General features: G+C 36.2%; 1 long non-coding RNA gene across 2 annotated transcripts in view; it reads right to left on the bottom strand.

Annotated features, from left to right (window-relative positions):
- The window catches only part of LOC129500850 (uncharacterized), a 73,898-nt gene extending 58,277 nt beyond the window's left edge, over positions 1-15,621 (bottom strand). Inside the window, exons 1-2 of one of the 2 annotated variants that reach the window (XR_008662608.1) lie at positions 15,489-15,610; positions 9,233-9,338 (exon numbers count right to left, since the gene is read on the bottom strand). This is a non-coding gene — a long non-coding RNA (uncharacterized LOC129500850). Of the gene's footprint in view, positions 1-9,232; positions 9,339-15,488 lie in introns of both variants that reach the window. The other variant, XR_008662609.1, reaches the window with a different exon arrangement.
- Positions 15,622-27,466: the final 11,845 nt, after the last annotated feature.

Genomic DNA, 27,466 nt, shown 5'->3' with positions numbered 1-27,466 from the left:
TAAATTGTTCTAGCAAAGTTGGGAAGTGTTGTGGGCAATATGACATGGCTTGGGATAATTTCTAGAGCAAGAGCCAGATTCAGCTCACATGTTTGACTGAGTAAGCCATTTTGGCTATAAAGATAAAGCCACACATGCAAACAATTTGCTTCATCACAGATCTCTTTCATTTGTTCCATGTATATTTATGCAAAACCTACGCACTTCCTCCCCTATTTTATTTTTTAAAATTAGGGCCAAATATACACTGGCCTGGGAAATATGTCTTTCATGTGATTTTTTTTTTCTGGAATGGACACACTGACACTGCTACACTACACAAAAGGCAATTGATAAGATACAAACCATGAAACATAGCATTTCTAAGGTGCTGGAATAGAACAATACCACCTTTAATGTGCACCCTTAACATCATTTTAGTTTTTTTTATTTCTCTACTCATGAGACATTCCTAGAGTGAAATGCTTACTACCATAATCTAATATTTTTCACAGTGTAGATGTTACTTCATTATAACACAAAGTTGAAAGTTTGATGAATAATGGTGTTCTTCATGTTGATTTGAATTGATTCCAATTTATTATCTGAATAATTAACTTTTCATTGCTTTTAACCATGAAAGTCTAAATAAAATTCTTACCTAATGCCTATAAATTCTTCAAAAACATCATAAGAGAAATTCTAAAATATGATGCAAATATGTAACTGAGCAAGTAAACAGACACATTACTTAATTAGTCATTAATGAAACCAAAGAGTAGAGAAAAAAATCTTTTGAGTTAGTGTTTTCTTTTTCCCTGGAAAAATAGAAGAATAGGATTATCCAAGAATAGGATTATTGGATCATATGTCATTTCTATTTTTACTTAAGTAATTTTTAATTTTTTGAGGAAACTTCAAGCTGTTTTCCACAATAGCTGTGTCAATTCACATTCCCATGGAGAGTGCACAAGGGTTCCTTTCTCTCTTCATCCTCACCAACACTTGTTGTTTCTTGTCATTTTTATTTTAGCCATTCTTATTGGTGTAAGATATCACTGTGGTTTTGACTTGCATTTCCCTGATGATGAGTGATGTTGAGCATCTTTTCATGTGTCTCTTGGCCATCTGGATGTCTTCTTTGGAAAAATATCTGTTTGAGTCCTCTGCCCATTTTTAAATTATTTTGGTGTTGAGTTATGTAAATTCTTTGTCTATTTTGGTACTAACCCCTTATCGGATCTATCGTTTGCAAGTATCTTCTCTCATTCAGTAGGTTTTCTTTTTGTTTTGCTAATGATCTCCTTTGATGTGAAAAAGCTTTTTGTTTTGAGGTAGTCCTGATAGTTTATTTTTGTTTTCATTTCCCTTGCCCGAGGAGCCATATTTAGAACAATGTTGCTATGGCTGATGTCAGAGAAATTATTGCCTGTGTTGTCTTCTAGAATTTTTATGGTTTCAGGTCTCATGTTTAGGTCTTTAATCCATTTTGAGTTTATTTTTGTGTGTGGTGTTACAAAGTAGTCCAGCTTCCTAAGTGTCTATCAGCAGACAAATGGAGAAGGAAAATGTGGTGTATGTGTGTGTATATATGTGTATATATCATGGAATATTACACAGCCATAACAAAGAACAAGATCATGCCATTTGAGAAAACATAGATGGATTTAGAGGGTATTATGCTGAGTAAAATAAGTGAGACAGAGAAAGATAAATACCATATTATTCCTTTCATAAATGGAGTATTAAAAATGAATAAACAAAAAGCAGAATTAGAATTATAAATACAGAGAAAAAACTGATGGTTGCAGTGGGAAGAGGTTGGGCAAAATGGGTGAAGAGGAATGAGATATACTGGACTCCAGTTATAGAATGAGTAAGTCATGGGAATAAAAGGCACAGCATAAGATAAAGTCAATGATATTGTAATAACAATGTAATGGGGCAGATACTAGCTATACTAGTGAACACAGCATATAAACTTGTTAGAAAATTTGATTTCCTACATCTATAACTCAAAAGTGATGAGGCAAATTAGAGTGGACACATATTAAACATGAGTCTTGCACTGTGGTCCTTCTTCTCTCAATGTATTTCATTTGCTCTACCAACCCTAGACAGCTGTGGTGCACCAGGGAATTCTATCATGAGTCTCTCAGAGAAGGATAAATGGACAGATTTGCCCAAAGGACAAAAGGGCAAGAGGAAGAAAGTAATACAAATCACGTTGTTTTTGTTTTGCTTTTCTCCAAAATTATTAGGAAATATTGTGATGGTCTTTAATTGGATTTCACTGGTTCTGCAAAGGAAAACCTAGATTCATGGCAGAGAAAGATGTGACAAAAAATTAGCTGATCCTTTGTATAATCTCAAAAAAAATTACAATAGATGAATAAAAAATATTCTTACATATGAATTGAATTTAATAAGTATAAAGTTATAAAAACAGTCTCTTAAATATCATTTTTCTTTTTTTAGTTTTTCTTTTAATTTTCCATTCTTGCTTATCCTGACTCTTAAATCATTATCATAATTAACTCCAGGAAGATATTGTAGGGTTTTAGATGAGATGCTCTTTTAAAAAGGTCTAACAGAGTAAATTTTCTGAGCAGTAAAGGGGAGGGTGGTGACCTGATTTTTTGTTTTACTAAAACATGGTTTGTTGCTGAGAGATTTATGAGAGTGAACAAGAGATCAAAGATTCTTTCTGAATGTTTGAGGTTCAGTAAACACCAAATTATTACTTTCCAAACAAATTTCTATTTTTGAAAAAAGCCCTTAAGATTAGAAGGTGAAATTTAATCTATGTTTGAATTATTGTCATTTGTGTCAGCAAAACATTTTACAAAGCTAGTTCATATTCTTGAAGCAATTTGGGTTACAGTATGGAGAAAGGAAAAAGGATGAAAGGAGAGACAACATTGAAATTTTTAAAATAATATTTAACCTCAGTTTAACAAGTGAAAACAAAAAATTGATACTATTCTTAATGTAATTTCTTTAAGTAAATGCAAATATGTTAACAACATTTCACACTACCTTATTTCACAAAGTATAAATTTATTAACTAGGTGAAAACTTTGAAAATATATTCTCCCTTTCTGTAAATTGCTGATAAAATGCTAAATATTTAGAATAATATGAAGGAATTAGGTTTTATGTGTTTCCTGAATGATTTGAAACAGTGATAAAGACATATTGACTTGGGATAATAAACTTTAATTTTTGATTACACTGATGATTATTTTTTTCATTCCTCATTTTCATTTACCAGGTGAACAGCAACATCTGCACATCTGACAACTGCAGAGTTGTGATATTGGCATACATAACAACATATATAGTTATGTTTCTATAGTGCTTGCAAAATCAAGAACATTTTTACAATCTAATTTTTTTAAAAACGTTCCTGCAGCTAAACAGGACACCACAATTAAAAACACTCAAATTACTCAATGAAGCAGTACTTCAGTTAAAGTAAGACTATTGGATATCTTGATGTGTCATGCTCTAGTTTATAACTATTCTTGACCTATAATGTCAGCCACATATATATTATACCTTTCTATTTTAATATACATTTGGAGGAGAATTTTCTCTTGATAAGCAAAGATTTCTTTTCTTTATTGACAAGAAAACTAGACAGTTCTTTCGAAATGGCTGTTTTTCCAAGTTGCCATTGCCATTTTGGATTTATGGTGCCCAAAGTAAACATATGATCATTCATATGTGATCTTCATATTTTTACATTTCATTTCTCAAAATGTTCCTAGTACTGCTAATATGATTCACTCTGTAGGCACAAATGCTAGAATTATTAATTTTCAAGAACTACAGTGATAGTCAACTGTAGAGCTGGGATTAGAACTATGGCATATCTTGGCTCCAGATCTGACCCTCACTGCATTATCTTCCATGTAAAATAAGAAATATGAAAGGGTTTCATGAAAGGTCAGATAGAAACCAGTAAAAACAAGGAAATGCCAATTACATCAGTGGGTAATGTAATACATGTGTCATAGAACACATACTGTTTCCAGAAGACACTTTGCACATGATGAGCTATAGCTTTCATCTCAGCCTCTGTTTAAAACCATGTTCTGAATATAATGCTTTTCATTTAACACTTAGGTATTTGGAATTTAGAGAGGTATTTCAAGATCCCAGGTTAGGGTAAGTGGCATGTGAATTATAATAATATTATATTTTACTAATGAAATATGTATGTACAGAATCAATGGGAAGCCTTTAAACAAAAGTGGTGCTTTGGGCCCATCCATTTATCAATTGAATGAGAATCTCTTGTTAAAAAGCTTCCGAGGTGATTCTAGGGGTTTGAAAGGATTGGGAACACCTGACCTGCCTCACAAGCTTGTTAAGACTAGTAAGTAATAATTATTATTTATATTCAAATCATTTATTGTAGTGTCCAGCATATAATAGTTGCTCAGGAAAAGTTCTGTATTGATTTGTATGGTATGTTTGTTGAGAATAAATACCTGCTTTATCTCAATGAGAACTATAACCAAGTTTTTGGCATACAAACACAATTATTATACAATAGGTAGAACTCAAATGAGCATTGATCCTTAGAGTACTGACTGAGCCTTAATCATGGCAGTATAATACTCAATACTAGAGAGGTCAAACAGCAGAATTACAGACTTGACCTTTGACCTTTAAAAACATTATCAATTGGGAAGACAGAACACTGCATTTTGATTTGAGTGAGCTTGAATTAACTGAGGATTTGTAGTAATGAAGATAATTATTCATGTTGTTTTCACCAGTTTTTTTTTTTAGACTTAGTTATTTACATGAGAGGGAGAGACAAAGAGTGAGCGGGGGGAGGGGTAGAGGGAAAGGGAGAGAGACTCCTAAGCAGACTCCCAAGTGAGCATGGAGCCGACATGGGGCTTGATCTGAATCCTAAAGCATGACCTGAACCAAAATCAAGAGCTCAACTCACTGAACCATCCAAGAGCCCCTATTTTCATTAGTTTTTTTTTTTTTTTCATTTTTTTCATTAGTTTTTTTTAAAAAGCTCTTTAGGTAATGATTCTTTGAAGATTTTTAAATTTATTTTTAAGTGTGCAAGTAATATATTCCCATTACAAGTCAAATAATACCAAAAAGCAATTGTATACTTTTCCCCATATCCAATCCAGTTCCCTTCCCAGATGCATATCCTTCTAGGCTCTTCTGGACCCTCTTCAATGCGTATATATATATATATATATATATATATATATATATATATGTAATTTTGCTTTTGTTTAATTTTTATATGTTATAAAATGTAGGGTATGTTTTATAACTTGCTTTTTTCACCATGCCATTGACAGTGCAGATGGAGCTACCCTGTTCTTTTTAACTTCCACATAGTACTCCATATATGCATAAGCTATAGTTTATTTAATCAGTGTCTTATTGATGAACATTTGTGTTGTTACTATGAACTGCAATTCTTAGGAAAAGATAACAATAAGGCAAGTCAAGGTGTTAACATATTTTGCATGTAAAAATAGGAACGATGGAAAAAAGTTAAATGAAAACATCAAATTAGGTTTAACAATTTTTCTTAAAATAATATAAAGTAACTCTTCTAATAAAGTTGTATGAGTCCATTATTTTAACTGGCACAAAGCTAATAAAAACAACTTTTAAAAATTCTGGGTCAGGGTGGAGTGACTGATGGCACTTGAGTTCACTACTGGCTTTCAATGAGGAGCTTGCAAATGTATCCCATGTGTTATTTGACTTTGAGGAGAACGGAAGATGGGCCCTTTCAATTAACTCTGATGTGATGAAGAAAAATCTTCACTAAATGACCTCGTCTTTATTTTTGCCATTAACCCACTTTAAATATTAAGTTTGGATTGTAAAACACGTAAGAGGGGAAAAATAGATACAGACTAATGAAAGAGACTTACCAAAATAAGTTTCAAGAGAATTTTCCATTTCACAAAGTCATGCTTAATGTTTTCTTTCAAAGAACAATAGTAATATTATTTATTTTCTTTGTTTCAAATAGTTGTGTGCCAGGAATTTGCAGTAGTGCCTTCAGCTACAAACCAAGCATCTTTTGAAATTCCTGACATTTCAAATTACTCATTTTCTCTCTCTCTTCTTTCCTCCCTTTGCTTCACAACCTCCCTTTTTCTGCTGCACTTCTTTTGTTATCATGATAGAAAACATGAGCAGTGTCAGCTCCCAAATTATAATGTGTTCATCTGGTTTTGATCTTCTTGGTATCCCTTCTTTGGGTGTATGCCTGACCCTCTCCCATTCCACATGATTTTGCTGGGATGGCAGTCATAGGACCCCCTCCCCCTTCCTTCCCATCCCTCATCCCATCCAGTAATGGTTGATGTGTTATTCAGGCTAGGCCAATCATACTTTCAACATGGCAATTTCTATCCTTAGGAGAGATAAATGAAGAAGGAAAATGATTGGAACAGAATCTTCCCATTGCAACAGTCTTTAGAGATGGTTCCTGGTATCTTGAAATTACATCCAAAGAATCAGATTTGTAGGTTTCCCAAAGTTTGTTTATCTGTCCCTATGCATACGTTTTATCATCAGTATCTTTCTAATGAATTTTTATCTTTACTTAATAGAACCATTTCATTTGTTTGCAAAGAACTCTTGACAATGTATGAGTTATATATTTTATAGATCAGGGACTGAAAGAATATTCTCCACGCCCATTCAAAACTTTTATCATAAGAACTCAGCTCATCTCAGAGCAGGAGATGACTGGACTTAGCAGTTGAGACTAAGGAGGGGAGTTAAATAGCAACTATGCTGAAAAGAGAAAAATATATAAAATAGTTGTCATCCACATTAAAGTTTCTTCTTCTGCCCTAGACCACCTAAACCTCTCCCTTTCATCATATTTCCAACCACCACCACATACACACTGCTTCCCAGCAAAGACAATTTAGTGTGTACTGCATGCTCTTATTTTTTCTTCTGATTGTCATATCTACTTTCTTTCCATCTACCAAATTTACATCATCTTTGGGTCCTACATTCTAATAAAGTTCTTCTTAACTCAGCAGGCCATATCATTGTCTCATTTATTTGTACTAACTTGTTGGTATCTTGGCTAGCATAAAAGACCAGAGGCAAGTAAAGATTTAGGAGTAAGATGAGAATGCAAAATCAAATAAGAAGAGAACACACGGAAAGCTAGAGAAATAGAAATTTAGGATTTCTGAGAACCCGTTATATTGTTTGTCTTGGTTACATGCTCTGAACTTTAAATTCCATTCGAGCGCCTATCATAGCTCTTTTGACCCTGGTCATTCATTTCTTGGCTGTGGATAGATGGAGTGTCATCTTAAGCTCTATATTCTTCTTCCCCAAAGGAGAACAAAAATAAGATGTCAAATGTCAGCAGCTAGTAGACTACTTGCAGGGCAGCTGCTGAAGACTCTACTGTCTTTACATGAACCCCAACTATTCTCCGGATTATATCATGGCACTTGAGAGTATATCAAAGAATGCTTACTCTGTCCTCAAAGGAAGATAGGTTTTCTGTTCTTCCCTTAATGAAAGAGAGATGGGGAGATAACAGTGTTCCAGTGCACACTTTCCCAACTTTCAAGGAGAAGAATATATTGGTTGGTCAGAAATTATTTTCCAGTTTTTAATTCAGTTCTACCTCATGCAATATTTCCCCTCATTTTCTTTTGCTTTACTTATCTCTGGTTAAATGAGAGTGATTCTAAGCTTCCATTGGCATTGGGGTAAGCTCTGAAGGCAAAGCCTGAGAAGGAGTCACCATCCTTCTGGAGGCTATCAAGAGAATTGAATACTCAGTTGTGAACTTAGATGCTGAAGAAGCTGTTCCAAATGAGATTGGCTCAGGTTTGTTCTTATTGTGCTTCTATAACTATTGGGGCTAGGTGTTTGACTCTGCAGTTTGGTGGGTTAGCATCCTCTGGGCCCTGAGGCTACCCGGCCCCACACTGACTTCTGTCCTTGCTTCGTACAAATGTGATCTTGTTTGCCTCTTTGCTGATGCATGATGAATTACATATGTTAAAGTAGAATATTTATGAATATAAAGCCACTTAGTTTCTCTAAGGATACTGGGAGGAATGCCTCATGTTCCCCCCTGATGAAAGTGCATAGCATAGCCTTTTTTGTTTTGGTTTTGTTTAGCCATAGTTCTGCTCTTGTTACAAAGTCTATGGTGAATTGTGTATCAGGTTAGATCACCTACCTCAAATAACCAATATCATGAATATAAAGAAAAAGTAATTAAAAATAAAACCTCTTAAGAGAAAAGAAATCCTCCAAGGAAGGGAAAACAAGATGTAAAATATTAATTCAGCAAACAGATGCATCTAAAACCTCTCTCTGAGGAAAGTGGAAAACAGCAAACATCTGGGAGACTTCAGCTGTTGAAGTAAAATTACAATCATTGGTTACAGAGGCTTTTCTTGCCCCTTGCTTGTAAACAGCCAAATAAGTCCATGGAACAACATATAAATAGGAGAGTTTGTCAAATCCCAAACTAAATATGCTTTGTCAGGATAAAAGACTAACTTTTGGGCAGAGAGTCAGGAAAGTACTGAAGAAAACTCTAAGTTTCCAAAATTTGAACCTTAGAATACAATTCATAAATCAGCCACCCCACCTCAACTGGTCTCATACCCTACAACCCTCCCAACATGGGCCCCTCTTGGTGCTGCATGAATACATCAGCGCTTCCCATTTGATGCTCCTTCTCCTGGTATGCGTTGTCCAAATACAAATAGGACTTTCTCCCCAACTTCCTTCAGATGTCAGCTAAAAAATATCTTCCTCACCTTAACCTGAAGTATTTTTCTTTATAACACTTACAATTTCCTAAGTTATATATATTTATCTTCCTTTTCTAGAATGTTGACCCCCTTGAGGTTAAGGGCTCTGTTTTGCTCATTGTTAAATTCCCAGAACTCGAGACTCTGCCTGGCACATGGAAAACACACAGTAAAGTTTTTGAGTGATAGAGCAAAAGGTCTAAAAGGAAGAATGAGAAATACAGAATGAGCAGTGGAAGTAAAGATGCACCATCCAGATTTCCCTTTCAGCCTTGATCCTGCCCGGATCCCCTCAGCTGCAGGCACCCCCCTTGCCAAGGTCACGCCCTTTTGTGGGTTAGCCACAGACAATGGCTGATGGAGACGGATGTGTAAAGTCATGGCTGTTTCAACACAACACAGGAAAACTGATGAGACATTGCAGTTCCAAAGCTAACCTGGGAGCTTGGTTGGGGCTGCCAGCCTACTTCACAGCTACATTTCTTCCTGGTCAATTCTATGTCTCCCCTCCACCGCCACAGGTATTGATTCCAGAGACGCTCCCTGAAAAACATCCCAAACGCAAAGTCTACCTTGCGGAAAATCCAAAGTACAACAAGTTGGAAAGACAGGAAATACCTCCTCTTTACAAGTTACTGCCTTATGTCCTAAAACTTCACTTCTACCCAACAATAAATTCCTTCATTTGGCAGGTATTTGTGGAGAAACTAGCATGTTTCTAGCACTGTTCTGTGATGATATTGCAAATAAAATAGGTACTAGCTTCATGAGTTCCGTGAATTTTGTATTCTAGTGGGAAGAATAAAAAATAGTAAGTAAGTAAACAAAGGAAAAGATAATTTGCAGTGTGGATAATAGATGTGAAGATAGTAAAGTAGATACTGAGCTGAGAGTAGTAAGTAACTGGAGCTGCTTTTAACTTGGTGGTACCAGGAGGGGTCTCCAGGGTGAGGGCTTCAAGCTGAAATTGGATGGTGAGAGGAACCAGGCAAGCCTGAGGTTTGGGCAGGATCATTCCCCACGTGTTCATCATGTGTGGACTACATGCCAGGCACCAGTAGAGATAACAGGGTTACAAGGATTGATATGGCGTAGCCCCTGCCCTTGAGAAGGTCAGTTTCTAATTCATAGCTGTAAATAGTTGTAATGTTTTCAAGTAAGAGAATCTGCATATTTATTGCCCTCTTGATTTGACTACTTATTAAGTAATTATTAACTGATAACAGCCTTATTGAGCTCTTATACTCCAAGTCTTCTTTTAAACAGTTTTCACTTGCAGAAGCCCTAGTAGGCTGGCGAATTATTATTATTATTTTTATTATACCATTAAAACCAAGGCACAGAGTAAATAATGTCCCCAAATCAGTTAGCAGGCAGGAGAAGCAGAAATAAAACCCCAATAATCTAATGTCAAATCTGGCACTCTTGATATTTTACATTATATTGAAATTGTCCCATATTGTGTTAGTAGATATTCATTACTATATGGAATTCAGAACATGTATATGTCAAAAAAGGAAGAAAAAAGTAGCTATTTTCATTTTTTAGCAACAAATGTTTTTCTATGCCAACATTCAGTTTAACTGCTTTGCAAGATGGAAAGTAGTATAATTATTATTAAAATAATTTAGAATTCAATGATACCATGTGGTTTTTGCACATTATTTCTGTTAATAATCTCAGAAATTTGAAAGCATCATAATCAGTTATTCCTGAAGAGACAAAGGAGATTTTCCTAGATTTTCTTCCAACACTAAAACTTGAGGATGAAAGATCAAAACCAAAGTACAAGAAAACACAAAATGAGCTGTTTTAAAATTTAAAGGTAGATTGGAGTACACAACAAATAGGGAATATATGTACAAATGTTCACTTAATCCACAGAGAAGTGAAATGTTTTCATGGTCTTCGTTCACGGTTCTCCGATGTCAGAATGACTGGTATAATTTTCCATTGGATGAGATACTGTATCATTTGCAATTTAAAGAGTGTTTTTTTAGATTTTCATCCTCATTCATCACTGATTGGACACTAAAGTTTCAGACTCATTAGCAGACATTTGCTTGCTTCCCTATGTCTGCCTGAAATCTATTGCCAGAGGAAAGATGCATCAAGCTATGACAGCCTGCATCTGATGTTTTTAGAAGTAGGGGTAATAAAAACAGCAAATCTGGGCGCTTGTTGTATATGCCAAGAGCATTTCTGTTTATTTTACGACAACTTATAAAGTATATGTTATTTTAGAGATGATGACACTGGGGCTTGGAGAGGTGAAGTACATTGCCTTGGGTTACACAGCTATCAAATTACATAGAGGATTCAAACCCAAGCTGCTTTATTTCCCCTCTCTTGCACTTATAAATACTAACTTAAATTGAGGAAAAGTTAAGTGCATGTGTGAATACTCATTAGCAGCTATTAAATTTTTCAACCATTATTTCTACCTTTGGGCTTTAATGGACAGATCTTCTGTCGAGAAGAAATCTACTAGGGTTTGCCCAGTTATGGTATATCTATACATCAGAGTTTGGGCAATTTATCTTTATATCACTACTCAAGTCGGATCTTAAATTCCAAAACCTGGGCCATTCTTTCTCTATGTGAGTTTTTTTTTTTTTTTTTTTTTTGGAAATCACACCTTACTGAGTTGGGTGCTTCATGATTTAATTTGTAATTTGGCTTAATTGTTTATGCACTCCTATTTTAAATTTATGTCATTTTGGTACACATCTCTTAATTGTGAATGTGTCCTTGACATATTATTCTGCAAGACAAAATATTTTAGCTACCTTATTTTAAAACAACTTTATTGAGATATAATTCACATATGCAAACCACTGGCTTTTAGTACATAATTTACTGGCTTTTAAAGTATATAATTCACTGGGTCTTAGTATATTCACAGAGTCATGCATCTATCACCACCATCAATTTTAGAGCATTTTCTTACCCCAAAAAGTAATCGTAACAGTTAGTCCCTAACCTTCCCACAAGGCAACCGTGAGTCTGCTTTTTGTTTGTAGATATTGGCTTATCCTGGAGATTTCCTACAAATGGCATTGTGTTTTTTGGTGACAGACTTCTTTCACCTATGCCAGTGCTTTCAAGGTTCATCAGGATTGTAGCATATATCAGTATTTTATTTCTTTTATTGCCAAATAATATTCTGCTCTATGAATATGCCACATTTTATTTATCCATTCATTAGGCAATGGACATTCGAGTTGTGCATTTTTACTTTTTGGGTCTTAGAAATAATGCTGCTATGAACATTTGTGTATAAGTTTTTGTGTGTTCACATGGTTTCATTTGTCTTAGCTATATACCTAGGAGTGGAATTGCTAGATCAAATGATAACACTGTGTTTAACTTTTTGAGTAACTAGTAGACTGTTTTCCAAAGTGGATGCACCATTTTACTTTCCCACCATCAGTGTATGAGGGTTTTAATTTCTTCACATTCTTGTCAATACTTGTTACTATATGTTGTTTTTATTATAGCCATCTTAATGGATGTGAAGTAGTATCTCATTGTGGTTTTGTTCTTCATTTCTTTTTTTATTTTTTATTTTTTAAAAGATTTTATTTATTTATTCATGAGAGGAAGAGACATAGGCAGAGAGAGGAGCAGGCCCCTTGCAGGGAAACCCGATGTGGGACTCGATCCCGGGACCCTGTGATCACACCCTGAGCCGAAGGCAGACACTCAACCACTGAACCACCCAGATGTCCCTCATTTCTTTTTTTAAAACATAACCTCCTAAAATGGTAAAAGTACTTATTAAAAGAAGTTCAGAATATCTCAAAGGATATGTGGCAACTAAACATTATAAACTAAAGAAAATATTGTACAGTGGAAAATGCAGCCATATTTTCAAACCTACCTTGTAAAAATTAAAATGGAAAATATTAGAGTAGAAAATGTATGTTTGAAATACACTCAAGCCCAAAGAAACAAATCTTGCATGGTAGACTGGGGTGATAATGGTGATGATTCTCTGAATGAACAATATGCTAATCATTCATTAGTTTGTATGAGACACTTGTCCCAAAATATTACAAGGGACTCTGTCAAATAGATTGTGATAATAATTCTGAGCAAACTTTAGATAATCTCTTTCCGAAGCCCTTGGTCAATGTTTTGAATTTATATTACTCTAGCAAATCAGCAATATCACTTGATTATTTATTTATTCCTACTATGCATTCCTACTCTGTATAAGATAGTTGTACATATGTTGTATGTGTGGTGAATGTAAGGTGGATCAGTTGTAAAGCTGAGAACTGGATAGAGCAGGTGATCTCTTCGCCAGGGAGCATTTGAAGTGACAGACAAGGAACAATCATAAAGGAATGAACTCTGAATAATGATAAGGCATCTGCTAAGCAGCACCCAACCCAACCATAGACTTTTCATTTCTTTTCTAAAACCCTAGAGGCTTATAATAGGATGCTCATATATCTTGACTTGCTCATGCAGCCCTCTGTGCCTGTTATCCTGGTGTTATCATTAGTAATCTTTCCTTTTCATTTTTAAGAGGCTCAAAAGAAGGATACTAAATTATATTTTCACCCTGCTTATAAAGGACCTCCTAGAGTATGGGAGGTATATCTGTATATCTATCTATATCTATATCTATATCTATATCTATATCTATATCTATATCTATATCTATATCTATATAATATATATGAAGGAGATACAGTCCCTGGACAGAGAAAATGTCAAGAATTAGGCAGGTCTTCAAGCCAGGGCTCTATTTTAGATGGGAAAACTAAAGAACTAAGGAAAAAAAAAAACTTCAGCTGATGCCCTGTTCTGAATAGTGTTACATTCTACCTGAATGGGCTTCCCTTGGGTATCTCTGACTCTATTCCAGGTGTGTTGGAAACACAGGTGTATCCACCTGGGAGGCAGTATGGAGATGGTACATGGGAACATAACTCTCCTGACTGGGTCACTGAATTTTGTATATTGAAACTTATTTCCAAGCTCTATTTGCCAGAGTTGGAAGAGATTGTTAATATTTACCTATCTTTATCAATATCTGCTCAGAAATGTGGCTGGATCTAAATATATGGGTAGTTCAGTGAATTGGGTTCCAAAGAACCAGAATGGCTGAAGTAGCAGCTGACCTTGTTCTTTCCTCCTCAGGACACTTTAGAAAAGTACTTAATAAAAGGGGGTGTGAGGGCCACCTGGGTGGCTCAGTGGTTGAGCATCTGCCTTTGGCTCAGGTTGTAATCTCGGGGTCCTGGAATTGAGTCCCACATCGCGCTCCCTTCACGGAGCCTGCTTTTACCTCTGCCTCTGTCTCTGTGTCTCTCACGAATAAATGGATAAGATCTTTTTAAAAAGAGGGGTGAGGGATCCCTGGGTGGCGCAGCGGTTTGGTGCCTGCCTTTGGCCCAGAGCGCGATCCTGGAGACTCGAGATCAAATCCCACATCGGGCTCCCGGTGCATGGAGCCTGCTTCTCCCTCTGCCTGTGTCTCTGCCTCTCTCTTTCTCTCTGTGACTATCATAAAAAAAAAAAAATGCTTAAAGATTTTAAAAAAATAAAAAAATAAATAAAAAGAGGGGTGAGTGGGCAGTACATTGATATTCCTTTTCCCAAATCAGCGGAGATTAGAACTAATGAAACCACAGGACAGTTTTTTGATTATGTTTAGTGGCAAGTTCTTGGTTGTAATTTTTAACAACTTTCAATATTTCTTCTGAAAAGTGGTAGCTGAAGGACATTAATCAAGCGGAGAATTTACTTTTTAGAAATTTTCTGTCTGCTGCTTAGATAATTGGCTAGATCCTATTATATGTCCCAGATTTAGTCACCTGATATAGAGGAAGTAATTGTTGTACTTATTTAAACTTCACTTTGAATCACGTTCATGAATCATATTTGCTAATTTAAGGCATGGCCTTGACAATTAGAGAGAATTTGTCTAGTAAAGTAGTTATTCCATAAGGCAAAAAAAGCATATTAAGAATTCCATCTCTCTCTCAGAATTTTCGCCTACATAAAATTAAACAGAGTCCTCCACATATTTGACTTTGGATTTAGTAAAGATCACTTTATATGAGTAATATGAAATAGAAAAAAACAACGTCTCTCTCTCTCAGTCAGTATGACTTTAAAACCATGAGTGATTATGACCTGCATGTAATGGACAGTTGGTATTATTACTCTCTCTGGAAAGACATAAGCACACTCTTTAATGAGATTTTTCACTAAGGGGGCAAGATTTTTCCAAATATATACTTAGTTTTCACCTGTTATTTAAAAAAAAAGTCAAGGGCACCTGGGTGGCTCAGTCGGTTAAGCACCTGCCTTCTGCTCAGGTCATGATCTTAGAGTCCTGGGATGGCCCCCTGTCTGGCTCCCTGCTCAGCAGGAAGCCTGCTTCTCCCTCTCCATCTGCTGCTCCCTCTACTTGTGCTCTCTCTCTCTCTCAAATAAATAAATAAAACTTAAAAAAAAAAGCCAGAGCATTAATGATGGAAAAACTTCTGTCTGTATATTAAGGAGCTGTTATCAGAAGGTGAAAGCTTCTACCGCCCTGGTGTCATGTCCTAGAAAATGGCAAGTACTCTGCTGTTAGGGAAAATCGTATATTGCATTCTAAATTTGAAAATTCCTTGACAACCCATTTGTGCTTAAAAGTAAAATAACAAGCTAAGAGGTGGAATGTCTTACCTTCTCAGAGTGAGTATTTTGCACTGGTTGTTGCTGTTGTCTCTGTAAATATATGCATGATTCAATCTCTCTTTTTCTCTACTCTCCCTTTCTCTCTCTCTTTCCTTTAAATTTAAACTTGATCAAATCCAAAGTCAATTTGTTAACTACCAAACTTACATGAAGCAGCTTATAAGGAGCCCACAGATGTTGGTTAATCACGTAGTGAACGCCTCAGTTTGGGATGCCTGAGGATTGGAGAGCTTCACCACAATAAAGAGAAAGCAGGAAGAAGCAGGAGCATGTTCATACAGGATTATTCTGATTCCATCTGTCACCTGCAAATGAATGTTATCTAAGTGGGTCAAAAACTTCTGCCAATATGTGGTAAAAAAAAAAAAAAAGCCACAGCAACATAAATGCAACCACATAGATGGCAAATAGAGTATTAAACTTAATTCTGAGGTGAATAGAAAAATGAAGCAGAGTCATGCTTTCCAAATCTTCTGATCAAATAATGGAAAGAGAAAAGGGTCATCAAATAAGATCTTGGAAACAGAAGATGCTGAGTGTGAAATATTTTGAAATCCTATCCAAACCCCAATATACATGTAGAGAGAACAAGTATCTGTGTGTTCTGTTGAATGGTCATGTGGTTTCAGGATTTGCTCCAGTTGCTGCAGTCAGCTTCTCTGGGATGTATCCTGACTCTGTGCCAAGAGGACATCTTTGTGAAGACTAGCACAATGCCCTCAGCAAGGATCTCTCTCTTTAGTCCCCAGATCACTTTCAGTGCCATGTCCGTCTGTCAGCGCAGCCCAGCACCTATGAAAGCACTTATCTCTGGTGTTTTTCTTATGTTATTACCATTGACATCTTAGTTCTGGTGAATTCCGGTTCCTTAGAAAACTCAGTTTGACTCACGGAAAAGAGCTGGAGGTATGAGTAACAGAGAGAAAAAGACATGTTTTTCAACCCTCTATGCTCGCATGGTCTCAAAGTCAAAATTGGGTTTTCAGTACTTTTAGTTTTTTTCTGAATTTAAAAGGTAGGAGATATTGGGACAAAGTTTGAGTATGATGATTGGAAATATTTTCTAAAATGATTAATTCTGCTCCTGGTTAACACTAAGGTTCTTAATTCAGTGTATATTTTCTAATATTCTCATACATTTTGTATAAATTTGTATGAGCTTAAACACAATAATACCTGAGTCTATTGTAATGGTCAACTTACTACCTTAAATAAGAAGGTAGAGTACTCCTCCATCGGTATTCCATTCCATAAATACTTAAATCCCTCACTTGAGTAAGACACACTGCGCTAAAATGCTACAAAGAATACAACTCTGAGCCCATTTGAAAATAATATTTAGATGTGCTCTAATAGTTGCAGATGTAACTTATGTCTTGGGCACAAATACAAACCAAGCCTTAATTCCTTAATTCTTAATAATGACAAAATGGGAGCATTTCATTGAGATGGCCCTATTTCATCTTTTCATAAATCCAAAGATTACATGTAAGATGGCTATACTTATTTTAGTTTTGTAGTTCAACCTAAAGCACAATAGGTTGATTTTATACCACACATCTGTGAGGACAAATCAAGCTTCTGTAACAATTAACAATTAGTTCCAACCTTCTGTTGTTAAAGAGAGGAACAGAATAACCATAACTTAGTATTTCCTCATTCATTTTTTTAAACTTAAACCTGCATATGAGCATTTCCATCTCCTAAAACTTTATATCAGCGGTTTCTCAACTTGCCTTGCTGTACGGATTTCATACTTTTTGTCATTAATCATATTTGTCAGATTTTCCCCCAATGGAAGGACACCTTTGTGGATTGATTTCCGTCTCCAAAGTGTTAAATTTCCTTCTATTCCCGGGTTCAGTTCACAGTGGTGCTCACTGAAAAATACTGTCAAAATTTTGGGCAAATCGATCTTTCTGTATCTCAATCTTCTCAACTGTAAAACAAAAATAAGATCAAAATAGACCATCTATACATTCCTTGTAGTTTCAAATAAGTATAATAGAGCATGCAACTCATGTATATGTAGATAATAACAAATGAGTATTTACGCAAGAGAGGTAGTCATTTATAGGATTTAGTCAGTAGATGGCACTGTTTATTGTGGTATCATCATTAAGAAAGCAATCACAGAATGCCAATTACCTCACCTGATCAGCTTGGGGGTAAGAGAGAAGGAGGCTCTGTTCTTTTCAGAAGAGAATGCGTAGATTCCTTAGAGGTTAGAGTGACCTTGAGAAGGAATCCAGCCCATCTTCCTTGCTCCTGAGACTTTTAAAAGGAAAATTCTATTTCAGATATTTTTCAGAGTGGTGGATATTTTTAACACACTTCATCTAACCCTTTCAAATTTGAAACATTCAAGAAATCTTCTATCCAAATAGCATCTTTTCTTTCATGTCCTGAGCGGGATTAGGAACATGTCTTCCCATTCTCCTTTGTGAAATCCCCCCAGGTCTATAGAGAATACTACTTTGTGCTATTTTTCTTTCTTGGGGTCTTCAGTCTGAGAAACACATCAAGTTCATGGGAAATGACTATTCACATTCTAATACATGGGTTCTAATATTAGAATACTATTTCACATTGTAATATGTGACTGTTAACTCACATGTATAATCTAGAATTACACAATATTTAGTTATTAAATAATTGAAATATGTAAGTATTTACAGCACACAACAGATATATACAGCATTTCCATTAGCCAGAATTAAATCAAATCTTTTGGAGAAATTAATAGAGCAAAAATAAACAATATAATTCATAACTGTTAGGTACAGAATGTTGCTATTAACTATTATCTCTTTTCATCTTTCTCTCATTTTGATGTATATTTTTCATGAATTTAAAATTTCTAAATGAAAATAAATTAGAAATTAAAGTGCCATATAAGTAAAGTCTATCAAATAAATATTCGATATAGATTTATTGTAAGCTCAAAGAGTTAACTATCTTAGACCATAAGATCTCATTCCTTTTTTTTTTAATATTTCAAGGAAATACTAGTTGCACTTAAGCTTTTTACAATTCTGTTTCTCTCTACTGTATTTTAAGTCCCTTAAAATCAAGGAATATTTCATTTGTCCATTAATTCCAAGAGCCTTATACAGTACTTGCTTAAAAGATATACAGTGGATGTTTAATAAATATTGGTTGAATGAATATTTTCACTCAAGTAAATTCAATTATTCAGGAGAATTATCAACTGCATTCAAAATATAGCTTCAATAACTATCATGTCAACATTTGGTTCCCCTGTGATAAGTCTACTTGTCATACTATCCCAAGACTTTTCAAAAGTTTTCCTTGTGTTGTTAATAAAAAGTAATAACAAGTATAAAGAAAGCTGCTTGAAAATAATCCAATTTAGAAATATTAGATTAAATAATTATCTTTTCTCACCTTCTATTTGTTATATATTTATTATATCATATCATTCTGTACAGATACTTTTTCAAATAAATCATTATAAGCCTTTGTCTTCTTACAATTACAAGCTTATATACTGTTTTTAAATTATTTGGAAAAGATCGAAGGTTTGATTTTTTCCTTGATTCATTTTGTTTGGGTCTTTTATATTATTTATACTTTTTTGCTGGTTTGAAAATATTTCTTAAACTTTAATTAATGGCTATTAATTATATGATGGTATATACACTGTAATTTTATTCTACGCAGTCCCTGGGGTTATGTCACAAAGGGGCTTCCTTCAGAAAATTAACATATTTTATTAATAAATACACCTACTAAAAAAAATAAATAAATACACCTACTACTTGAAGAAATCACTTGGTATCCTGTGATATCATTTGAGATTCTATGAATATATTAAAATAAATAGGCAACCTTTTTTTTAAAAAGATTTTATTTATTTATTTATGAGAGACACACACACACACAGAGAGAGAGAGAGAGAGAGAGAGAGAGAGGCAGAGACACAGGCAGAGGGAGAAGCAGGCTCCATGCAGGGAGCCCGACGTGGGACTCGATCCCGGGTCTCCAGGATCACGCCCTGCGCTGAAGGTGGTGGTAAACCACTGAGCCACCCGGGCAATAGGCAGCATTTTTGAGGAAATATAAAGATGGCAATAAATGCATGAAGAGGTGCTAAAAATCATTAGCATTAGGAAAGTGCAATTTAAGATTTTGTTTTTTTTTTATAGTTTTTTTTTTATAAATTAATTTTTATTGGTGTTCAATTTACCAACATACAGAATAACACCCAGTGCTCATCCCGTCAAGTGTACCCCTCAGTGCCCGTCACCCATTCACCCCCACCCCCCGCCCTCCTCCCCCTCCACCACCCCTAGTTCATTTCCCAGAGTTAGAAGTCTTTATGTTCTGTCTCCCTTTCTGATATTTCTCACACATTTCTTCTCCCTTCCCTTATATTCCCTTTCACTATTATTCATATTCCCCAAATGAATGAGAACATACACTGTCCTTCTCCGGTTACTGTGGCCAAGTTCAAAAAGGGTGTTGCCTGAGTTCTCCTCTGGGATTTTGATGGAATCTTGTCTCACATTTAGATCTTTCATCTATTTTGAGTTTATCTTTGTGTATGGTGCAAGAGAGTGGTCCAGTTTCATTCTTCTGCATGTGGATGTCCAATTTTCCCAGCACCATTTATTGAAGAGACTGTCTTTCTTCCAGTGGATTGTCTTTCCTCCTTTATCGTATATTAGTTGAGCATAAAGTTCAGGGTCCACTTCTGGGTTCTCTGTTCTGTTCCATTGATCTATATGTCTGTTTTTGTGCCAGTACCACACTGTCTTGATGAACACAGCTTTGTAGTACAACCTGAAATCTGGCATTGTGATGCCCCCAGATATGGTTTTCTTTTTTAAAATTCCCCTGGCTGTTTGGGGTCTTTTCTGATTCCACACAAATCTTAAAATAATTTGTTCTAAGTCTCTGAAGAAAGTCCATGGTATTTTGATAGGGATTGCATTATACGTGTAAATTGCCCTGGGTAACATTGACATTTTCCCAATATTAATTCTGCCAATCCATGAGCATGGAATATTTTTCCATCTCTTTGTGTCTTCCTCAATTTCTTTCAGAAGTGTTCTATAGTTTTTAGGGTATATTTTGAGAACCATTTGAATGGTAAATGGTTCTCCAACCTTTTATTTTCAGGTTGTAGGTGTCCTTCTGTCTAAAATGAGTCTCTTGTAGACAGCAAATAGATGGGTCCTGCTTTTTTATCCAGTCTGAAACCTTGCGCCTTTTGATGGGGTAATTAAGCCCATTCACATTCAGAGTTACTATTGACAGATATGAGTTTAGTGTCATCATGATATCTATTTAGTCCTTGTTTTTGTGGATTGTTCCACTGAACTTCTTCTTAAAGGGGAGTTTTAAGAGTCCCCCTTAAAATTTCTTGCAGAGCTGGTTTGGAGGTCACATATTCTTTCAGTTCCTGCCTATCTTGGAAGCTCTTTATCTCTCCTTCCATTTTGAATGAGAGCCTTGCTGGATAAAGTATTCTTGTTGCATGTTCTTCTCATTTAGGACCCTGAATATATCCTGCCAGCCCTTTCTGGCCTGCCACGTCTCTGTGGAGAGGTCTGCTGTTACCCTAATATTCCTCCCCATGAAAGTCAGGGACTTCTTGTCTCTTGCTGCTTTAAGGATCTTCTCTTTATCTTTGGAATTTGCAAGCTTCACTATTAGATGTCGAGGTGTTCAACGGTTTTTATTGATTTTAGGGGGGGATCTCTCTATTTCCTGGATCTGAATGCCTGTTTCCCTTCCCAGATTGGGAAAGTTTTCAGCTAGGATTTGTTCAAATACATATTCTGGCCCTCTGGCCTTTTCGGCGCCCTCGGGAACCCCTATTAAACGTAGGTTTTTCTTCCTTAGACTGTCATTTATTTGCCTTAATCTGTCTTCATGGTCCCTTAATTGATTGTCTCTTTTTTCCTCAGTTTCCCTCTTTGCCATTAACTTGTCTTCTATGTCACTCACTCGTTCTTCCACCTCGTTAACCCTCGTCGTTAGGACTTCTAGTTTGGATTGCATCTCATTCAATTGATTTTTAATTTCTGCCTGATTGGATCTAAATTCTGCAGTCATGAAGTCTCGTGAGTCCTTAATGCTTTTTTCTAGAGCCACCAGTAGCTGTAGAATAGTGCTTCTGAATTGGCTTTCTGACATTGAAGTGTAATCCAGATTTTGTAACTCTGTGGGAGAGAGGGCTGTTTCTGATTCTTTCTTTTGAGGTGAGGTTTTCCTTCTAGTCATTTTGCTCAGTGCAGAGTGGCCAGAAACAAGTTGTATTGGAACACGGGGGAGTATCACTGGTCCGTCCAGCTGGTCTTCTGGGGGAGGGGCCTGCTGTGCTGATTCTCAGGTGTTAGCACTTGGGGGAGCTGCTCTGCCCCTGCCTGCTGCAGGGCTCAGCGGGGGTTGTTTACCCCGTCAGGCCCCAGGAGGAACAACCGCAGTTGCTATGGCAACTCTGGAAGCCTGGATTCAGCCTCCGCAGGAACTACGGGGCTCGGGGCTCTGGGTTCTCCGTCCGCAGGGCCTGGAGGCTCCGGGGCGGGGCCGCTGATCTGCTCAGCTCGGGGCAGGAGCGTCCTTGCTGTCCTGGGCCCTCCCGGCCTCTGCCTGTCCCGGGGGAGGCCGGATCCTGGGCTGTGTCCCGGCGCCCTGTGCTCCGGGGCCTGCGCTGTTGGATTCGCGCTCCCGCCCTGCAGCCCCCTCCCTGGAGCCTCCCCCGAGCCCCTCCGAGCTGCTCCGGCCCCGCCGTGCGCGCTGCAGCCCTTAGGGAGCTCGGCGCACTCTCCCGGGGGCGCAGGTGTCTGTTAGTGTCCCCGGGAGCCCGAGGGCATCCCCGCCCTCCTGGGTCCTGCTCCAACTCCCTGCGAGCCCCTTTCCGCCCGCCCGGGAAGGTTGGTGCAGCTCCTGCTCCTCCGGGACGGGGCTCTCCTGTCCTGGGGACACTCGCCCCGGCCTCAGCCCGGCTCCTCGCGGGGCCCCTCCCCCTCGGAGGCCTTTTGTTTCTTTATTTCTTTTTCCCCGTCTTCCTACCTTGATAGAAGCGCGGACTCTTCTCACTGTAGCATTCCAGCTGGTCTCTCTTTACATCTCAGGCCGAATTCGTAAATTTTCAGGATGGTTTGAAGGTTATCTAGGTAATTTGGTGGGGACAGGCGATTTGGGGACCCTGCTCTTCCGCCATCTTGCCCCTCCCCCTCCAATTTAAGATTTTGATGAGATATAACCACACATCCATTAATACAGTTAAAGTAAAAAATAGTGACAATACCAACTGCAGGCTGGGATACAGAAAAACTGGATCTCTCACACATTACTTGTGAGAATGTACAGCCAATCTGGAAAACAGCTTAGTTTTCTTAAAAAACGAAACATGCACTCATCATATAACCCAGCACTGGCAGTCTTGAACATTTATTTTAATAATAAGGAATAAATTATTTGTAATGCAATAATTTGGATGAATCTCAAAGGCATCATGCTAAGTGGAAAAAAAAAAGAAGAAAAAGAAAGAAAGAAAAGAAAGAAAGAAAGAAAGAAAGAAAGAAGAAAGAAAGAAACCCAATCTCTAAGCATCCAATATTCTATGATTCCATTTATATAACATTCTTGAGATGACAAAATTATAGAGGTGGAGAACAAATTAGTAGTTGTCAGAGATTATGGATGGTGGCAGGAGGGTGCTATAAAAGGGTAGCAAGAAGAAAGAGATCTTTGTGGTGAGGGCATAGTTCTGTATCATGATTATGGTGGGCATTACACAAATCTACACATGTGATTAAATGTCATAGAACTACACACACATTGTACTTGTCAATTTTTCTGGGTTTCATATTATACCATAGTTATGTAAGTTATATCAGGGAAACGGAGTGAAGGGCACATGGTTCTTCTCTCTACTATCTTTGCAACTTCCTATGACCATAATTTTTCAAAAAAAAAAAAGCTTTATAAACTCATTTGCCATTTTGTCTTGAATTTCAAAACAAAGTATTTTCCTTTATTCAATATAGTTTTTAATTATCTTATACTTTATAGTTGTTCTCTTCTAATGGATTTGTTTCAAACTTGCTAGATTAAGCTGTCTCCACAATGTCTTCCGCTTTTTAAGTAGTGGTAAAGATTAAGAATATGTAGGAGAAATATTGTAATATTTCTACTCAACAGCAAGGATGGTCAATATACAGAGTGAGCCAAAGTTCACAGGGGAAGAAACATGGTCATGTAGGAGCGTTTATTTTTAAGATAAAATTTGTAAATGTTTTATCCACTATTAGCTGAAGGAGTGACGACTATCTTTTTTTTTTTAATATACATCATTGCTTTTGGTGATTGAATGAAGACACTACCAAACTAGAACTTCCTTTCCATTTTATCTTATATATTTAAATGCAAACAGTAAAAGGAACTATTAAGAATAAATCTTCCATTTATTCCCCAATCAAATGATGTACTATGCAATGAAATGCTTTGCATTTTCATTTGGTGCACAGATGTGTCTGAAAAGAACCTGACTTGAAATTCAGGATGTCTAGCCATAAATTATTTTCTGTCTTTTAGTGTGACACAGAGGGTATGAATTTTAACTACCGAGTCTACTGGTATTGGATCCTTGAAAGCACTACTATGTAGGACTTTTGAAATAAAAAAGTGACATACTTATCTATCACTTACAGATACATAGCTTAGATTATAAGTTTGGAAAATACTACCAATTATATGTCATAAAATCTGTAATAATTTATGATTATTCCTTACTATCATCCCTTATCTTGTCAAAGTGGTCCTTGAAATCACCCACAAAAACTAAAATAACATCAATATCTCCAGCCCAAATTCTAATACCCGATTTACTAAACATTTTTGTTCATAAGCATTTGGCCTAAAAGTATTTTTATTTTTCTCTGTAAATGTGTATAAAATAACTTCATGAGCTAAGATGTATAAAACTATATCTTGCAAACCTTTAACAAAACCTGTTGACACCCTTTTCTATACGTTGAAGTAACTTTATATTTTCACTTTTATCTTCTAACTGCTGATACATAATTCCAGAAGTATGTATATATTTCAACAAATAGTTCTTCTTCCAGCTTCAGGTATATTATGTGTTTTGCATCAGACCAATTGTTGTATTACAATTGTACATGTCTAGACCTTAGTCTTTATTTCCATCGTATTCTGTGTTTTTTAATAAGCTCCATGAGGACAAAGCTCAGGAGCACTGGCCATGCCCTGAGTATGAAGTGGCCTGCATGGTAGGTACTCAATATGAATTTGATAGTTTGATAATTCTGCACTTAGGATTTTAATTTATTTCAGTACTTGTAAAGGAATTGAATTTATTCTTATGAAATTCTTTTCAGGGCACCTGGCTGGCCCAGTTGGTAGAGCACAGGACTCTTAATCTAAGGGTTGTGAGTTTGAAACCCATGTTGGGAGTAGAATATACTTAAAAAAAATCTTTTAGAAGTGTTAGTCCCAACATGGAAGGAGAAGCAGTGTGACAGTGTCCAACAATACTCTGCTGGTGACCAAGAGGACATAAGAAGCAGAACCAAGAGACCAGTGTGGCTCAGCCTTCCTCACTGTAACTCCCAGGTACTAGCTCTGTATACTGCAACAATCTGAGCTCCACCTCCACTCATCATTGTAGGCCAAGAAATAACTGCAGTTGGCACTATGGCTATACAAAATAGGAGATGTGTTCCTCAACTTTCAGTTCATGTCCTCTTTCAATAGATATGAAAAATCTCATCCTCTTTTCTGAAATTAATCGAATTATTGAATAAATTAAGTACGATCACACACACACACACACACACAAAGTCATCAAACTACTGAACATGATATTTCAGACTTGTCCTTCCCCACTACTCTTAGATTCTCATATATATGCATTGATATAAAGACTCTTAGCTCACATCTCCATAAAACCAACCCTCATTGGCATCAGAGACTGGGAGTACATTTTGGGTTGGAGTGTTGGTTTGAAGTCCTACTGCTTTGGTATTTTCCAGAATTTCTTAAAATGTCAATGGTAAATCTATATTATATATATTCAAATATTATTATTTGGCAAATAGTCCAGAGCTCCAAAAAAGAGACAGAATGAGTCAAGAAACTGATTTGTGAATGTGAGAGTGAAACCTGGTTAGTTCTTGAGTCCTATCAGTCAAAAAGAGATCCAACTAGTTTTGCAAGTAGTCAGTTTTCTCATTGCCCTTTCCTAGGCTATATCCTAAAGCCCACAGCATTTGTCAACACCCATGGGCAAAAGAATTTAATAAAATATTCCTTTAGCTTGTTGGGAGAAACTTCTCCAGGGTGCTTCTCTCTTCCTCCCACAGCATACCTTCCTACCACTGGCACTCCAGGATCCCACACTCTCTTTACTTTGATTTTTCTGGCTTGTCTTACTCTGTATGCAATGTAGAGCTTAGTTTTAGTCTGTGGAATGATTTGGAAGTTCCCAACATGACCTCTAGTGAAGTAAGTCAGAAGCCATCTCATCCCTGAATCCCATCTAGGTCCCTAGGATAGCAACAGCTAAATCCCTTTCTCTTGCTCAACCAGGGAAAAGAAAACATAGTCATTTCCAAAGAGTTACTTAACTGAATTCTCTGCAGAGTTACACTAGTTATTTTAGCTTATTAGACTACATAAATAAAAATATAAATTCTCAGTATCTAAAAGAAACCATAGTATTCTAGGCTGAAAATGTAGTTGGTCAGTATGTCAAGAAATTGACTAAAATGTTCATTTTAATACTCATACTATAGCAAAATATTAGCACATTTGAGATTGGATTGTAGTAGTATCAACACAGGATGTTACTGGAATTCTTTACAAATCTGAATGTACACACACAATCTTGTGTACACACACAAACATATATAAATAGACGCACACACCCTTCATTAGGGCAATCATACATGATGCATTAGTTTGTGTTTAAAACTCTAGTGAAATTCATTATGAAATTGAGTCACTGGGGTCTGGAGATAATGACTGCATGGTAAATTTCAATTCCTTAGGTTAAAAGAAAACAGGAGATGATTTACAAGATTTTTAAAAAGAAATACATATATTCAGAAGAAGAAATCTTGAGTAAGGAAAGGTAAATTACAGTATGTAGGCATAAACTTATCTGAAGATTCAATTACTTTGCAATCATGAAAATCACTTATTTTAGGATGACCTCTGAAGTGGGAGGAAAGAAAAAAATGTTGAGTAACTTTCTAGAAGGGCAGGGATCACCCACATAGCACCACTCCTGTTTCATAGAATCTGTTTAACTATTGATGTGTTTGGTCAGTTTGATGGATTTTGGTCTCAATGTCGTAAACAAAAGTTTTCAGGTAGAGAATAGCAAAGTTTCAGTATTCTGCTTGCTTTTGTTCAGTCTAGTATTTCTTCCTCTAAACATACCATCTTCGTTTTCCCCCTCAAATTTGAGGAGGAAAGGTCATTATATAGGTTATTATTATAAAAGTTCATATAGGCACAAAAGAGAGGTTCTACTTCCACTATCATTTGATGGCCTCTCCATTTCCATAAATTAATAAATATTTGTGATAAATTGTCTTGAATGATATTTCAATTATGTAGACTTCCAATGTCAGAGCAAACAAAACATGATAGATATTACCAGCATATGTCAAATAAAGATTTAGTATAAAAAGACTAAAAAACTCAAGACCTATAAAACTTCAAAGAAGAAAGTTTATTATTATTTTTTTAAAGAAAGTTTAAAAGTCAAAGAAACTGAAAGTAGAATATTTCTTTAGAAGCTGTTTTGTTTGCAATATACCATTTGTATAAAAATTATGGAAGTGTGAAATCTTCTGTGACCATTTTGACCTTTTTTTACATTAAACCTCTTAACATCTATATGTAATTTTCTGAGCATTTGTATAACATGTTATTCATGCAATAATGCAATGACGTATTTA

This window comes from Nyctereutes procyonoides, unplaced genomic scaffold (assembly GCF_905146905.1).
Source record: "Nyctereutes procyonoides isolate TBG_1078 unplaced genomic scaffold, NYPRO_anot_genome, whole genome shotgun sequence".
NCBI classification, from domain to species: Eukaryota; Metazoa; Chordata; class Mammalia; order Carnivora; family Canidae; genus Nyctereutes; species Nyctereutes procyonoides.
This window is presented reverse-complemented; position numbering and strand designations above follow the sequence as displayed.